At 39.9% G+C, this 17,209-nt stretch overlaps 1 protein-coding gene across 9 annotated transcripts in view; it reads left to right on the top strand.

The window, feature by feature from the left end:
• HIVEP2 (HIVEP zinc finger 2) overlaps positions 1 to 17,209 on the top strand; it is a 142,053-nt gene that overhangs the window by 59,591 nt on the left and 65,253 nt on the right. For 7 of the 9 annotated variants that reach the window (XM_061990835.1, XM_061990834.1, XM_061990832.1 and 4 more), the window contains one exon: positions 4,451 to 4,512. The exons of 1 other annotated variant lie outside the window; for it this stretch is intronic. The gene's annotated coding sequence lies outside the window, so the exon portion shown is untranslated. Of the gene's footprint in view, positions 1 to 4,450; positions 4,513 to 5,628; positions 5,708 to 17,209 lie in introns of all 9 variants that reach the window. One more of the 9 variants, XM_061990831.1, reaches the window with a different exon arrangement.

Here is a 17,209-nt window from a genome sequence, read left to right as displayed (position 1 = left end):
CCATCCTCCATAAAGCTTAGGGCCATGTGCCGATGAAATACAACCAGTCTTTAAATGCCAATGGTGGTAATTTTTTACCCTCTTGACTCTTGATCAAAACTCAGGTCTCATTCCACTGGAAACTTGCTGCTGGTTATAGAGGGAGGTTGCAAAACTAGATTAGTTGTTCTTTTTAGTTTAGCATTTTCTACCTCAGTTACTATTAAATTAGATATCACAGTGGTAAAAGCATGAAAGCCAAGATCACTTAGAAGGAAACAACAGTCTCAAAGGGATATAAAGGAGTCAAATGGTGCAAATGAGCAAAAGAAGATTTAGGTTAACTACCAGGGAAAAAATAATTGTGGAGAAGATTTGTTCTGCTGATGGAAACCAGAAGAGCTGATGAGTTTGAGTAACTCAAAAGTGACCTGGACAAAACACTGTAAAGTAGACTACATAGATTTTTCTCATTTGGGTACAAGATGATCTAATAGACTTTGGACATTTCCTTTATGATCTAATTTCTGGGATTCTATGATTACTTTCAAAAAAGGTAATTTTCTTGCCTGTATCACTGCAGATCTTCTTCCTGAAAGGTTTTGGCACTTTTTACCACAAAGGGGGGCATTTGTAGAAATCCAACATGGTGGTATTTTGAAGACTTCAAACAGATTTTTCATGATTGTATCTTGCCTTTGCTCCATTGTAAAATTCACAGAATACTTGATGGGAGTTTTGCATTTAAATTGTATGGTATTTATATCTGGCTTCTCTTCAGAGGCCTGAGTCATATCCATGCTCTATTCCCAGAGTAGGCTTCTTCCAATTCTTTAAAGCTAAAATTTGGCTTTACAGGAAATAATAATCATGCCTGCTATACTGTAGCTAAAATATTCAGACACATGAATCTTTTTCTTGACTTCCTATAAAAATGTCATTTGTAGCTTTATTTTGTTTGTTCTGGTTTGACTCATATAAACAAGAGTCTATTAAAACATTTGCTCTAAGTTGCAGTTCTTTCTTGAGACCACAAGACCTTACAAAAAATATTATTGAAACTACAGGGCAAAACCATGTATTAACAGCAAAATGAATAATTAGTCTGTTTTCATATGGATTTTTTAAAAAGTACAGCTTGTAGTTGAACTAAATGTACTATTTCTTCCACTGCAGCCAGGAAGCCCTCATAAGCTTTTGACAGTGCCGCCAAAAAATTAATGCTTCAACTGTTTAAAAGATACCAAAAGCTTGCTTGACAATTGTAATATCTTCCAGGAATTTCCTTTCCCATTTTCCCTCCCTATAAAGACTGATAACAAGATGCTTATATAGTAGAAATGGAAAGTCAAGGGTATGTTATAAAGCATTGTGTGTTCTTTCCTGCCTCATGAGATGATGCATGACATCTCCACGGTGGGCATTCTATTGGCTAAGTAGCATTTACTGCAAGGATTAACCACTGCCAAGAGACAGCAGATATTTCAATGTTTCCTAAGCAGTTTTTGAGTTTTTTCTGTAATGTGGCAACGAACAGGAGAGCTCTTGGAGATAGCTGGGTAGGAACTCAAAGCAGCAACCAAGGAAGGACAAAACCATAGGAAGCTGAGAAACACGCTGCCAAGGGTGTTTCAGTATACAGTATACATACAGTATACATCAGTATACATAGCAGAACTGAAAGCAAGGGAAAGCAGCACCCTCTTAGCTTCTATCAGATTTCAGTCCTCATATTTACATGCAACGAGATGCGACAAACTGAAATGAGACACAGCTTGAACTTTTGTTCTGAAGCATATGTATTGAAAGGCACTGGAACGTGGACTCAAAGGTCAGAATTGTTCCCATTTTTGTAAAAAATTCCCAGGACAGCTGCTAATATTACTCTGTTCTTTAAGGCTAATCTTTAATAGTATTCACTGATACATAATGTGAAATACATAGCATTACTGCGACTGTGGTGAGGAGCGGTTTGTTCTTCTCTAATGACAGAAAGGAGCTTCTGTGTTGGAAGAGCAAGATAGTTAAAGAGATTGCCAATAAAAAAAGCCACTGTTTGCAGAGGGTGCCCTTGCATTCAGCAAATACCGATTAGAGAAATGTCACTTTATGTGTACGATGGGTTATTACTGCACAGACGCTTGTACAATTACACTCAGGGTCAGAGGGGCAAGTTACTTTCACCTCACGGCCATTATTTTAAACCAAACACAACTATCAGGCACATAAATATCAGGCATTATGGAAGGGGAATGAGGGTTTGAAAATGTGTGAAGAGAAAAAAAGTCAATGTAACAAGCCTTGGCATTGTGGGAGGTCGTTTTTACCTCATCTGTGCTACATGGATTAGAAGCGTCATCTTAATGGAGAAGCGATCGCTTTCTTCTCCGACTTAAAGTTAATATACTGTTACGTTGTTCTGATGCTTGGAAATATATGCATGTATTTGAGTTACCTTCTTTGATTCTGAAATGTTTGTAGTCCGCGTGCCTTTCTAAATTAGTTTGTGTGCTTCCTTCTGTTGCACTACCAGTGGTCTGGTATCACCAACATCTTCCTGTTATATCCTGCTTTCAGCTATTCTGTGGTTCTGACTGACTTAATGGTGGACTTGATGATCTATAAAGTCTTTTCCAACAAAAATGGTTCTAAGATTCTATGAATTCTGGGACTCTCTAGCTTGGAGAAGAGGAGACTTCATTAATGAGGGGGGACTTCATTAATGTTTACAAATACTTAACGGACAGGTGTCAGGAGGATGGAGCCAGGCTGTTCTCAGTGATGTCCAGTGACAGGTCAAGGGGCAATGGGTACAAGCTGGAACATAAGAGGTTCCAAAGAAACATAAGGAAAAACTTCTTCACTGTGAGGGTGAAGGAGCACTGGAAGGGGCTGTCCAGGTGAGTTGTTGAGGTCTCCTTCTCTAGGTACATCAAAAACCCACCTGGACAAGTTCCTGTGTGACCTATTTTAGGTGACCCTGTTCTGGCAAGGGAATTTAAGATTCTGTGATTCTGTGATTCAGTATATAGAATAAAGGGCAGTTCTGCAAGTGGCCTTTGGTGTATATCACTTGCACCTATTTGTAGGTGTTCTAGTTGGTATTTTGTTTTGCTTGTTTTGCCTGAAGCTTCATCAGATTCAAGTCTAGAGAGGCAGAAGGCTCTGTGGCCATCTCAGGTGTGTACAGGGTAGGTGTGCTATATGTGGATTCATGAGTTTTGCTCTAAGGCTATCAGATTTGTCTTCTTTTCTGATATGGTTGCCATCTGTGCCTGTGCTGCCTTCTATCCTGTTCATAAGGAAGAACAAACTTCTGCAGAGATTGTGTTATCATTGGTGGCCTAAACCTTTGTGCTTGCTTGACCTCATACCTCTTTCCGCTCAGCTGGCAAACATAGAGCTGACCTTTGTGGCAGTGCTCTCTGGGGTGCCCAGGCTGCCGATTAGGTTGTCTTGCTTCCATATATGCTGAGGTGCTTTATTGATGTGTTCTTTTCATGGGTCTGAAATCGCTGCAGCTTTCAAGTACTACCTTTCCCTAAAGAGGAAGCACTGTGTTTGCTTGAGGACCTACTTGAACCCAGCATCTGCTGGGGCAGGATGGAGTCACTGAAGTTAAATGGAGAGCGTTAGTTTGAAGAATTTTGTGAGGTCACCATCCTTTTCAGTTGGTTTACAGAGATTTACCGGACTGTCTGGTTTCTTGCTTTGTCCTTGTTTAATAATAACTGTTTATGGAAAAGCAAATTGCTTTGAAGAAGTTGGTCCGAAATCTCGTGCTGTTGTTTCCCTCACCGGAGATCTTCACGTTATTATGGGCATACAAAGATTTGGCGTGAAATGGAGATTAATTATGAAGCGCACAGTGAATAATTAACTGACTGACTTGTTCCTAAGCTCTGAAGTGACCGGGTTAGAAATGATTTCTCAAACTGCAGGAGATAAGAGAAGGTTATTCCTGGTTTCACAATGTGCTTATTGTTAGGGCATTGTGCTGTGTGTACTCTCACATCAGCTGATACCTACGCAAGTTGGGTCCAGCTTCTCATCCAAACCACTTCCTGGGGTTTTCTTGGGTAATGGCAGTGATTCAGAAGACACCACAGTGCCTCAGAAAGCTGTTTCTTACATGTTGCACCCAGACTGTGTGACCAGGAAGAAACGAGGTTCTTCAGAAAGAGTTTTGATCTTAAAAATACACACTTTTGTTTGTTCTGCATTCAGATTTATTTGTGTATTTTTTGGCCTGTGTCCTACTGACTTTTTCATAGACTTGTAATGTGTAATGTGGAAGATGTAGGAATGTGATGCACACATATGTGTCAGACAGGAGCCCAAGACCAGCCTCCAGGCAGAGATGCTGATTTTGCATCTGCAATTGTTCCTGTCAGGCAAAAACCCTAAGAAACAGACAAGATAATTTTTAAAGGAATTCGAATCTAAATAACGATACTATGCGCTTTTGCAGGACTGTCAACTTAAGAAGCTGAGAGTGAGTTAGAAACATTGATGAAGCCTCTGTTCTGTGAGGTGGGTATGGTTTTTAATTACTATTTTAAAAAAGCATAGAAAATAAAACCATTTGCCTGAGTCCAGACACAGCTATAAGAGCCATGAGGAGAGTCCAGAAGTTTTCCGACACACCATATGTTCTGATCAATACTTACAAAAAAGGTCTTTTGCGTTCCTCTGGAAGAAAGTGATGAGTTTTTGCATCTGGTAGCATTTGAAGTGGCTCTTGTAATTTTTGATTTCTGGCTAATGGAATAAGTGACTCTCATAGATACTTCTGGTACCCTGACCTCCGGCTCTTGTTGTGTGGTGGCCTTAGATCATGGTTTGGGGAGATAACAGTTCTGATAGGGGAGTCAGTGGAAATCAAAATGTCCACTGGATCCGGACCAAACATCATCTGGCGTTCAGAACTCTTCAGTGTGTTTCATTACATTTTTATTTTAGCATTTTGTCATGGTCAGGTGCGCCAGCAGTCTTTTCATAAATCCCCTTCCACGTTGAGATTTGCAGCTCAGTTCACGGACCCATGAGGGCCAGATAATTTGAATAAATCTGAGAAGTGAAACTGTACATTCGTAGATGCAACACCTACAGGCAGAAAAAAACTCTGAATGCTAGTAATTCTAATAGCCTTTGTCATTACAAGATACTGCATGCAAAACCATTAGCTCCGCTTGCCTGAGTGAACAGCTCAGACGTGGACCCTCAGCCCTTCTGTTCACTGAGCTGGTCGATCACCACTGCTAAAGTGGCCTTGCTCCTGTGGGACTGCTTTTGGGCAGTGGCCTGGAGAAACTCTCTCTTGGGTTCCTGATTATTTGCACCAATTCCCCTTTGGCTTTGGGAGGTAAGCCCAGATAGATGGCTTCTGCCTCCTGCTTCACACCATTGGTATCCTGGACTTGCTGTGGCAAGGGGTAAGTCAGGATTGGGGTGTGTCTCTTTAAGAATTTGGGTTTTTCTTTAAACCAGCTTTTGCCTTTAAAAGCCTCTTTTGAATAAATTACTCTGACAGTGAGTACCAGAATAGATATCGATAAAATATGAATTTATGCATGCCAGCATTTATCTCATTTGTGTCTATTCACAAATACATGCCGAACACTGACTCTGACTCCATATGGCTCCCAGTCTCTTCCCTCCCTCAGCTGTCAGCTTCTCCTTACCTGGATGATTAAAGCGGAGCAGAGTGCTTGGCCACAAGGTGAAGGTGGGTGTAGCAGAAAAGTTATATTCAAAATGTTTTTCTCTGGGGCATCACCATGGCTCCTCAGGTGCCTCTCAGTTCAGATGGAAAACGCATTAAAAACACAAGGCAGTTTGTTGCTAAGCTTAGCTTCACACTCTGAAAAAGGCGTGAAAATACTCAAGGGGTTTGTTACCTGTGTGCAGATTTGCTTCCCAGGTGACAGAGGCTGTGCAAAAAGCTTTTATTGCTTTAGAAGCTTTTCAGTGCACATTATGACTATTAATTAGAATAACTTATTTTCAGTCTGAAATTCACTCTCATTTGAGTTAGAGACGACAGACCTGTTTGCAATCTGTTCAGAAGGGCTATAAGAAAGTTGAGATAGCTCCACTCCGAGACATTCCATTTTATGAACATAAGCACCATTTATTTTGCTCAGGTCTGAATTGTTTAAGTTCAAAATCTGTGGTGAGATTTGTAACACATCATTTGACTGAAGCTATGCAAATCCGTTGGTGCAACATAAAATGCTGTAAGATCTTTGGGAGGAAACCACCTGTTTCTTCTGCCTTAATGCACCCGGAAGTGGAAGATGCAGGTTTCCCACATTGCTGCAACATGTTTGGTGGGACAGCACAGCTCACTGCCTGCTGCTGGAAAACCCAGGCCAGTCACTTCAGTTCTTTGATGTGAACAGACTCCTCAGAGTCTCCAAAGTGGCAAAGCTGTGAACCAGTATTAGATACTGTTGTCATTAATCAGTGATTCCATTATTACGGTGTTGCCTTGGCTTCTGGAGCTGTGTGGATGGGCAGCTAAGTGGTGTTCTGTTGCTGGTGGTCTAGTCAGCTGATAAGGGAGCTGAAATGGTCACAGCTGATTTGGAGATTTCTTCAGATTCTTATCGGCCACTGCCTTTAGAAACCAGACATGAGGCCACAGCTTTCTGTCCTATCAGAGTGTTATGTTGTGAAATTCAGAGCAGTTAGATCAAGTTTTAAAGATAGCTAGGGAATTAAATAGAGAGAGAAGCAGCTAAATAGGAACAGAAGACAAAACTGGTTGGAAGAACATTTAAACAGCAGAAAGTTCTGAAATACTTTACCTTTGTTCTAAACTGGGACAAACCCTTGACAGCTCTTATACAGTAAGATATCTTATTTCAGAACATTTAAACGTTGCGTCAGTTTTACTTTACATAAAGGTACTTTGATGGCGTGAAGGTATTCCAACTCATCTCATATGTCTTGTTAAATTGAAATTCACTGGGTAGCACAACAGTACTGGTAAACTGTCAGTATTGAAGTATCTTGTTATATCACAAATCCTATTACTTTTATTAATCTTAGCTTAAACCAAGGACAAAGTTTCTATTTTTTTATGTAGCTTTTAACTTCTATCAAATCAGTATGTTTCTCCTTGAGGAAAGTCTTTCAAAATGAAAAGTAGAGATGAGTTACACAGTTGTACAAATTTTTTCAATTCTTACTGTGCAGTTTTAATTTCTAAAATGAGTGGAACATGACTTCTTTTATTGTCTATAAACCCATAAATCTCTAGAATTACATATTTATGACTGCATAGGATTTCAGCACAGATAGGACTGACTTTTCACTTCTGTGAGAACGTTTACAGTTGAATGGTCTCAGGAATAAAAACACGAGTTTTTTATGTGTATGTTTTGCGAATATAGAACTCACACATACTCTGAGCTGTGAACCAAAAGCTTCAGATTTAGCCAGCAGAGGAAGGAATTTGTCTGCTCTACAGCAAAAGGAAGTATTTACTGTGTTATTGTAGTACATGGCCTTTTGCCATCTTTGATAAACTATTTAAGGGTTGCACACCCAAAGTCTGCTGCCCTCTTGAACCATTATCCATCACTGGCTGTAGATGAGGTAGATGAGATGCAGCTCCATAGGAGAGCCATTGTTTCAACCCCACGCGGCTCCTCCGAGAACGGAAGCTGCAGACAAAGTGGCTCCCTGATTCACTGTGCCACTCACCCTTATGGTGTTTTCTCTTTTTCCTGTACCTTTTCTGGCCCTGCTCTCTGCTGGCTGAGGTGGACAGACCTATGAGGAAGCTATAGGATGGACCTGCTTTCCACTCAGCTTTGCTGGGTGTGAATGAGACGAACGTCTGGGATTTTTTTTTCCTCTGCATTAAAAAGGAAAACCAGAGACATTTATCACAGCACTGTGCTTTGGCAGTATATTTAAATTTATTTCCCTTTTGGCTATTCAACACTCTTGATAGATGATGCTTAAAACAGTGAATTGCCCATCATTTTTCTATCATACTGTGAATTGCCCAGTCTTTTTTTTTTTTCCTTTTTCCCCTCTCTGAAAGCAATTCTGGTTACAGAGATGCCAGCATCCCCCATAAGTATGCCAAGAATGTACAGTTATACTTTATACTGGTAAATTACCAGACAGGAATAGTAGCACCAAATTCAGCTCCCGTCTGGAAAAGCATCTCCTCCAGCCCAAATTTTAATGACTTTTTTTCATGGGAAGGTTTTGCCAATATAGCATACAATGTGATATAAAAACAAATGCTGTCATCTCTCAATGGTGATGATAGGTAACTTGCAGAAAGTAGTGATGATTTCTTTGTTTTCAGTGACCAGCCAAGGGTTGGAAATGTCTGCACATTTGGGTAGGTTGACTCTTCTCTAAGTATCTTAAAGTATTTACATTTTAAAAGGTTATTTTTAGTTTATCAATTGTACTTCATTGAGCATGGGTTTGAAGTGTAAATCAGGGGCCTATTCTTATGTGATTTGTAATTGATGTGCAGTTCTCTTAGCTTTGTGAATTTAGTTATAGTTTACTCGTGATAGGGAAATGAGTCCTAGATAGCATAACAAAATATCAGAAGAGCTAACTTTGATTGTGGCACTATGTGGTGCTGATGATGTGCAGTATTCTCGGGCAGACATTTCTGTCTCCTGACTAGGAAGGATCTGTTGATGAGATGATGAAATCCGTGGTCTTTGACAATTTGCCTATGCCAGCTGGAACACAGTGGGAGATTTTGACTCCCTGCAAATTTTAACAATGAAAACAATTTATGATGAAATTAGGCAGAAGTTTTACAATTTGTTTAGAAGAAGGAAAAGAGTTTCCCACTTTTTACTAACACTTTACCTAAGAGATGCTAAAGTCTGTAGTCTGACTTCTCCTGGCAACTGCTTTAGATTCCTGCTGTGAAGCTGCGTGAGATACGCAAGTACTAGAAGAAAAAGTTGAAAGGACTGTACATGGGTGTTTAGATGGAAATACACAATGCTCTATGGTTTTATACTAGCAATACCAGAACTCGTAGTCATTGTAGGTGCTCAGACACTGGAGAGATACTTTAGATGGGAATACTTTGTGCTGTTCTCATGGTATTTCGGTGCACTGTACTACTCTATTCCTGTTTATAAATCTTTTAAATGTGCACATTAAAAAAGTAATTAAATTGTCATTATAATTTATAGTATGCCTGAAGTCAATCACCTAATTAAATGGAAAGAACAGAGAAGTAGTAGGTTCATAAGCATTTATTAAGTACTACAGTATTAATTATGCAGGACTTTTGAACTAAGCAAAAGAGGAAAGAATGGAAACACCAATCTAAAAAGGCTTTCCATTGCTGCCCTTCTCAATTTAATGATATGAGACACACCCCCACTCCCAACTGGCAGGACAGCACTAATGCTTTCTTTTTTTTAATTTTTAATGAAGTGATGATGGAGGGTTTTTTATGACAATCACTTCCAGCATTTTCCTGTAATATTTTTGAAAGAATAATATGTCTCTGTGCAGAGGCCTATAAATAAGTGAGTAGAATTGGAAGATGCATTTAGAGTTATGGTTTGGGGTAGATTGTACAGGAACAGTGTCATCACTCTTCAGCATCTTAGGTGGGGAGTGGAGCCTCTGCTGATACCAGAAAAAGGGCTGTGGGAGTAGCAAAGATGGGGACTGAGCCCAAAAGAGGAGGTGACACTGGAACGAGGATGGGTAGAGACATCATGGTCATGAGAAAGTTTGCCCTTTCTTTACAACCTTTCTTAACACCTGTAGTTGTAAACTGGCGTCACTTGGCTGAAATTGGAGGGTACAGATTCACAGAGTCACAGGAACACAGAATGGTAGGGGTTGGAAAGGACCTCTAGAAATTATCTAGCCCAACTGTCCTGCTAAAGCAGGTCGATCTAGATCAGTTCACATAGGAACGTGTCCAGGCAAGTTTTGAAAACCTCCAGGGAAGGAGACTCCACACTCTCCCTGGGCAGCCTGTGCCAGGGCTCCCTCACCTGAACAGGAAGGAAGTTTTTCCTTAAGTGGAACTTTTTGTGTTCCAGCTTATGTCCATTGCCCCTTGTCCTGTCACCTGAGACAACAGAAAAAAGTGATGCCCTAACCTCCTGACATCCATGATTTACATATTTGTAAATATTAATGAGATCCCCCCTCAGTCTCCTCTTCTCTAGAGGAAAAGCCCCAGGTCCTGCAGCCTTTCCTCATAAGGAAGATGCTCCAGTCCTCTGATCATCTTGGTGGCCCTGCACTTCTCTGTCCCTCTTGTACTGAAGAGCCCAGAATTGGACACAGGACTCCAGATGAGGCCTCACCAGGGCAGAGTAGATGGAGAGGAGAACCTACCTCGACCTGCTGGACACACTGTTCTTCCTGCATGCCAAAGTGTCATTGGCCTTCTTGGTCATGAGGGCACGTTGCTGACTCATGGTTAGTTTGCTGTCCACCAGAACTCCCAAAGTTGACCCAGGGGGACATGATTAGGGAGTAGGCCCTGCAAGGCAGTGGGTTGTGTGTTGAAGCCTAAGAAATGAAAATGCATTGTATTAGTGAGCTTGTGAAACAAGGCTCAACCTTGTCTGGTTGATATTTTTCTGCATCAGATGAACTGCCGCAACTCAAGAAGGTGATGAAGATGGAGCAGGAGCCTTAAATTTCAAATTTCATCTTTTTTCCTAGTTTCTTAAAAAGATTAAAAACACTAGTAACACACTGAAGTAGACCGACCTGCATTACATGTTGTTTCTGGGGCTTTCATTTTGGCCCTAGTATCCTTTAAATGTGAACTTTAGACATCAAAACTTCTCTTTTAGGTAGCAGAGGGATCTGATCCTGCAACCTGGGCCTCCAACCCTGGCTGTATCCCACAGGCTTTATGGAGAGAGTGAGAGAGAGAATGAGAAAGCAGGCAACTGCTGGGAGCGTGTCAGGGTTCTATGATCTTGTACTGATCCATCACTCTGCAGTGAGCAGGGCCTTACGGGTGCTTGGGTGGATGAATGTGACCAATAGGCAAACAATTGCAATAACCCAGGGTGAAGACCAGTAAGGGTTTTTAATATACTTCAGTGAATACTTTGTGATTCAATTGGATGTTGCTGGTGAGGGATAAACTGAAATCCTAGGAAAAGGACACCTTTGCTTTTCTCTGACAAGAACTTGTAGCAACAAAAGCCTCTCTGCCAGTTCACCAGAGGTAAGACCTTTAAAAGACCTTTAAATTCAAGGTCTTAAAAAAAAAAAGATGAACAAAACCCCTTCCTTATAAATGTACAGGAAGGTGTTAGACTTACTTATCTACTTCTACTGTTATTATGCAGTTGATGTTACCTACTTGTACTGTTGTTATACAGTTGATGTAACATATTTGGAACCTAACAGAACAAGTATCAGTTTATGTAGAAATTCACTGGAAACACATAATCACGACATAAGGGCAACATCTCAAAGTTGGACCTGACTTATTAGAAAACTGGAGAACCGGTTCAGTAGCTCTTTTTCTGGAAGAAATTGAGGCAGTGTGCTTAGAATAATAAAAGTCTCTGCTGAAGGCTATTTCTTTTCACAGTATTTAATAGCCTGCACTGAATTGACAGAAAAAGCAACAATAATAAAAAAAACTTGACTGAACAATTGAGAAAATTATAATTGTGTATATATAAACTATGTACAATTTTCTCATTTATACAGAAAGCATTGTATTTATTCGCCTATGAGCACTGCAGTATTCTGTACCATCTCCTCTCATTCAAGGATGCAGAGAATTGTACACTAAGGTCTGATCCAGAAGTTTGGATTGCAGCACCCTGTCTCCTTGTCCCATGCATTCACTAAGACAAGGACTTGCATGCCTTGCTGGAGGGAGACTGGCGGTTACCACTCTTAATCTGTTTATTACTATAATTACTGTTTCAAAAAGATATAATTGGGATTCCCTTTACAGCAAAGATAATGTTTTACCTTATATGGAGAAAATCAAAGTATTGACAGCTCTTCATCCCAGAACTCATAATAACCCTATAATGAGCACAGTCATTATGCTTCAAGTTAGCACTGCAGCAGCATTATGTAAGAAATGTAACTTGACAGTTGTCAGTGGGGGGAAGTATATATAAAAAAGATAGTGTCCTAACCAGAGTCTCAGATGACATAATACAAGTTGTGTTATATAATTCATTTTATGGTCAATGAGCCATTCTCCTGAGCTGCATATTGAAAAACATAACACTTGTCTGTTTGTGTCAGACTTTACAACTATCTCTTTAATGTAGAGATTGCTTGTGCCATGCTATTGTTAACGTGTGTTCGCAGCTTCTTCCATTGGCAGTAGGCAGAGGCAGTCCCAGCAGCGGTGTCCTCTCTTTGTTGAAACAATGAAAATCTGGAAAAACCCAAACCTTCCTTTTATTAATTCTGAAAATAAAATGGATTAATATTATATTTCAGGTATTTGAAGTAACTGTGCTGTGGGCCATTTGGATACCCTCTGGCAATTTTTTTGTCAAAACAGAGAAAGAAAAGTCTCCATGTTTGAGAGCCCTATAACCACTTTCTTTAGGCATATAATTTCATTGGGAAAACTGATTTGTTTTATGTAACAGGCAAATGATTGATTGAAAGTCCCAGATTCTGCTTCAGTACATGTGCATTGATAGACCAAATGCAATGATAGACCAAATGAACATTGTATTTTAAATTCACCACTGTGGAAATATTTGCGAATCCTCAGGTATGGGAAGTGGTGCAGGCATTCTATCACAAATGGAGAATTTGGCCATCTGAGTCTGTCTGTATGGTTGCTCAGAAATCACTCAGAGAGATCTGTATCAGGCACTGGCAAAGTTAGTATAGGTGGATGTTTGGTAACACATGTTTTGCGTGCACAGTGTGTGACTTCAGGCAGCTCAACTCTTTCTGTGAGTATGAGCAGGCCACCAGCTTCTCCTGCTCTCCTGGACCTCCACTATGTTGGGAGCACAGGAGTATCACAGTCATTAACGTGCATCAGGTGAAGGCGGTTGTTTGAAAATCAAAGTATATGATGCCTTTGCCATGATTGCAGCCCAATTGGGCATATCAGAAGCAGCTTTTAAGTTTCCTGCTACTGGAACTCAGTGTGGTCTTCAGACACTATGTGTAAATGCTCTTGGTGTTGATGTGGCTTCACTCCTAGCAATGCCTAATGGAGGTGACATGTTTACATAAAGCAGTAACACTCCTTGGTCAAGTTTGAGTAGAAGTTCCCTAGAGTTATGGAGTGCAGCCTGAAGAACAGCGGTATTAAATTCTAGCTATCTATCTCACTAATGTACATATTGATCTTGTATGTGTGATTTTCTCAAGGTGTTTATTGGGAGAACAATATTAAATTTGAAAGAAGAAATGCCACTATAAAGCAGGGAGACATATCGTGATGACATATTTGTAACTTCAAGCCTCATAAAATAAATTCCTAACTAGACTTGGTGCAAACATTTCAAATGCTCTTTAGCCCACAAAATGAAGAGCCAAAAGGTAACCTCGATTCGCAGGATTATTCAGGAAAATGGAAGAGCCAAAGTCAAGATGACAGAGCATTTGAGACAAGTCATCTAGGTATATTGAGTCTGGAGAAAGTATAAGTCAGAGCTTTAACTGCTCATTGCAAAAAGGCTGGAAATACCAGGGCAAGAAAGAACACGTGTTTTCACGTGTTATTGAAAAGGGAGGAGAATAAGCTGCTGCAGGGAATACTTTGCTAGACCGTTCAATATTGGAAAGGGGTTGCTACTATGCAACATTTAGGTCAGTGGAGCAAATTGCCGTGGAAGGATGTGGAGTCAGTCATGGCTAGACTAGATAAATGTCTATTATAGATGATCTGGGATGACCCATTTAGAGGTGGCTTCCAACCCAAATGTTTCTGCGATTTGTATTGTCTTAGGGTACAACACTTGTCAGATTGACATGTTCTTCCAGTTAGTATATAAATTATTACAGCCCTATTGACAAAAAAGCCCTCTGCATGTGTAAGCTAGAAATATTGCCTGTATTACTTTGCATGTTACAGCAGATTAAAAATACCAGATAATTATTTCTATAAGCCAATAGTATTTTTATGTTTATATATAATCACTTAAGTCTGTGTTAAAATATCTTATAAGTATTTAGACGATTCTTAAAACATTTTGTTTTCTTCCTTGGGATAAAGTTGGTTTGGAGAAGTGTCTCTGTATTTTAAAGATGGGAAATGTATAAAACTTTAGACAATAATTTTGCATAGGAGGTGAGGTATACTCTGCGTCCCCATGACCACAGAAACTACATGTGTCCTCATACTAATGTTTGTCACAGTCCTAGTTCCCAGGGAAGGATTTAGAGGGCCTACAGATCAGTAAGCCAGTTCATGTGTGTGTATATACATATGTGCATACCTTCAAGTAATATTGTGTAACTCAGTAGTTACTGTGGTCAGTGGAATTGATCCTGGGGAATAGAAAACATGTTTTCTCTACTCCAGGTTGTAATTTCTTTCATGTTACCGTATTGTTCAGAAATAGGCTCTATTGTTAAGTAATTAAAATCAGCACATAGGGATCGATTCACTTTTTATCAACAGAAGCACCATAATGTATAGCTAAATACCCATAGCAGGGAAAATCATTCCTCTTTGGTCTCAATCCGAGTTCCATTGACTTTTATGATACTTGGATCAAACTTTCTAATCATGTTGCTGTGATGATCTACAAACTCAGTGGAGACTTGATGGCTCATTGCTAGGAATACTCATAACGAAATGAAATTAAAAGCATTGGAACTTAGATGCTGAAACCTAGATCTGCAATTCAAGTTAAGGATTTCTTAGACTTGTCAGAATGAAAGAAAAGGATTGGCCCCAGGAAAGGTAATTCTGACTCCATGTACTTCTCCTTTTTAAATCCCATTTGAAACTACTATAGTATTGGTGTATCAATAAGCACTCCTTACAGAAGTGGTGAGAAATGCTTTACCATATCCTAACAGCATGCTAGGTACAGTGTGCCTGCCTGGAGCCTTTTCTTGGGATATCCCAATTCTACTTGTCTCCAGTGATGCAGTCCTGATAGAAAAATTCTTTGTTTTCTTTGAGTACTTGCTCTTTTATCATTTAAGCAGTTTTTGGTGGTCACAAAGGATAGGATGATAGTTTAGGATATAATTGACTGAATTTAATCAATCTGTTGTAAGTTCCCGAATCAGAATCTGTGGCATTTGTCTCTGGAAACATTCAAGTGGGAATTTGAATAACTTTGGAGATGTAGAATTCAATAGGAGTCTTGTTTTGGTCTGTTACTCTCTAACTTATCACCTTTCTTTGTCTTTAATGATGCCTGAGTTTCTGAATGATCACTGTTGTTTTTTGTGCATTTTATTCCTCATGAGAAGGCATTAACTTGATTTCTTGTATTTCTTAGCAGTGGCATTATGTTTTCCCAGGCAGAAACATTTTTGCTGCCTAGCATGTTGACTGTGTTACCTGAAAGGATTTTTGGGTCCCATGAGCTTTTTTGGCTCCTTTCTTAGGGCAGTTTTTCTTCCAGTTGAACTTTCTACAGTCATTGTGATCCCTCACCGTTTTTCTGAGTGTATTACTTTTTGAGCAGAAGCCCTAACGTAGTATCAAAGCCTGAGGTTTTGAGGGGACAGGTCTTGGTGAAATTTCCACCGTGCAGTCCCTAATGGATATTTGTTTTGCTTTTTTTCTTTTGCAGCTGCACTAAGGCTCTGCTGAACACAACAGAGAGCACAAAGGCAGCTTAAAATTGATGTTTCCATTTCTCTGGTTCTTGAGGCAACCAGGCCTTGAAGATACTTTACGTTAATAGGAAACACCCACAGAAACCCACAGAAAGGTTGAGCTAATCACTGCCAGTCTCTTTAAATCAGCCATAAGGTCTCTTTCTGTCATTTAGTGGTAGGATATTCATGTGAGCTGGGACCTGAATTTTGGACACAAACATTAATAAATTTAGTGGAGGCTTTACTCACCTGCATTGCTGTTTGTGTTTCAAAGTTCAATAATTTTCTTCTTTAAAATTTATTGCTTTTTAGTGACCTTTCTGAGGATAGTAAATAAAGGTAGTTTAGATATGGATCACTTTAGTATACAGTTTCAGAGTCTTTATTTTAATCTGATTTTGTTGTCTTGGCCACCACAAAAATATACCAGGGTGGTATTTTGCCTGTAACAACATTCACGAGTTCTGAAAATTCAGGATAAAACATGTGTGTCTGCCCTAAAGTAATGAATCTTCTGTCAAGTACTATGTAATGGATAATTGTTACTTAGGACTTTTCAGTTCAGTAGGGTTGCTGGTAAGCTGTTTTTTCCCTTCAGCTTCTACTGTAGTGATACAGAAATTGAAACTTTCCCTGTTGCCTTTTCTATAATTCTTCACCTATGCTGCAGTTCTCAGACAGTGTTGCCTTTGTAAGGTTTGTAAAAGGTTGAAGATTACACTCTGCATGTGGAACATCATTGCTTACTGGCTGGAATTTACTACTCTACCACTCTACTTGTTAAAAGAGCTATGGAGTTGCTCTATTTGTTACTGCAGGCAAAGACATCTGGATTGACTTTGGTAGAAAGTCAGTGAAGAGTTCACATTGACTGAGTTAGGAAACATGAGCTTGCAGACAGTGAGGAGCAAGTGGGGTCTGGAGCACCTTCAGCTTCAGAAAAGGGTTTCTGTCACAGGTCTCAGCCAGCAACAGTTTTCCTTTAAATGAGGTGTGCTAGTGTAGATCAGCTAGCTATAAGCTTTTGTATTGTGTTTTTCTACATGATGCTGTGCAGAACTGGTTGAAGTTCATATGCAGAAATGTACCAGGACTTGTCTTGTAACTGTACTTGCAGGAGTTTTCCATTGTCCTCTAAAAGCTAGCCTTTTATCTGAGATTATTCCCCAGACTGTTGATTCCAGGTTTCTTTTTGGAGCTGCAGTGTTCTCAGTGATGTTTACGCGAGGACTATCAGTTGTTATTTCCAGGTCCTCAATTTTCTTCTCAGCCTCCTGCCATTTTAATCCCAAACCTTCAAGCTTCCTGTCCTTGGAAACCATAGTAGCCTGGATTAGGTCCAGCCTTCTAGAAATACGTACTGCATGCCTTGTAAAGAAATTAGGTAGTACTGGGTGGCCAAGGACCACAGCGGTAGGCATTGCCAAACCAAAGATGGGTAAGCAGGTAAGCC

The sequence above is a fragment of the Colius striatus genome, chromosome 2 (assembly GCF_028858725.1).
Source record: "Colius striatus isolate bColStr4 chromosome 2, bColStr4.1.hap1, whole genome shotgun sequence".
Classification (NCBI taxonomy): domain Eukaryota; kingdom Metazoa; phylum Chordata; class Aves; order Coliiformes; family Coliidae; genus Colius; species Colius striatus.
This window is presented reverse-complemented; position numbering and strand designations above follow the sequence as displayed.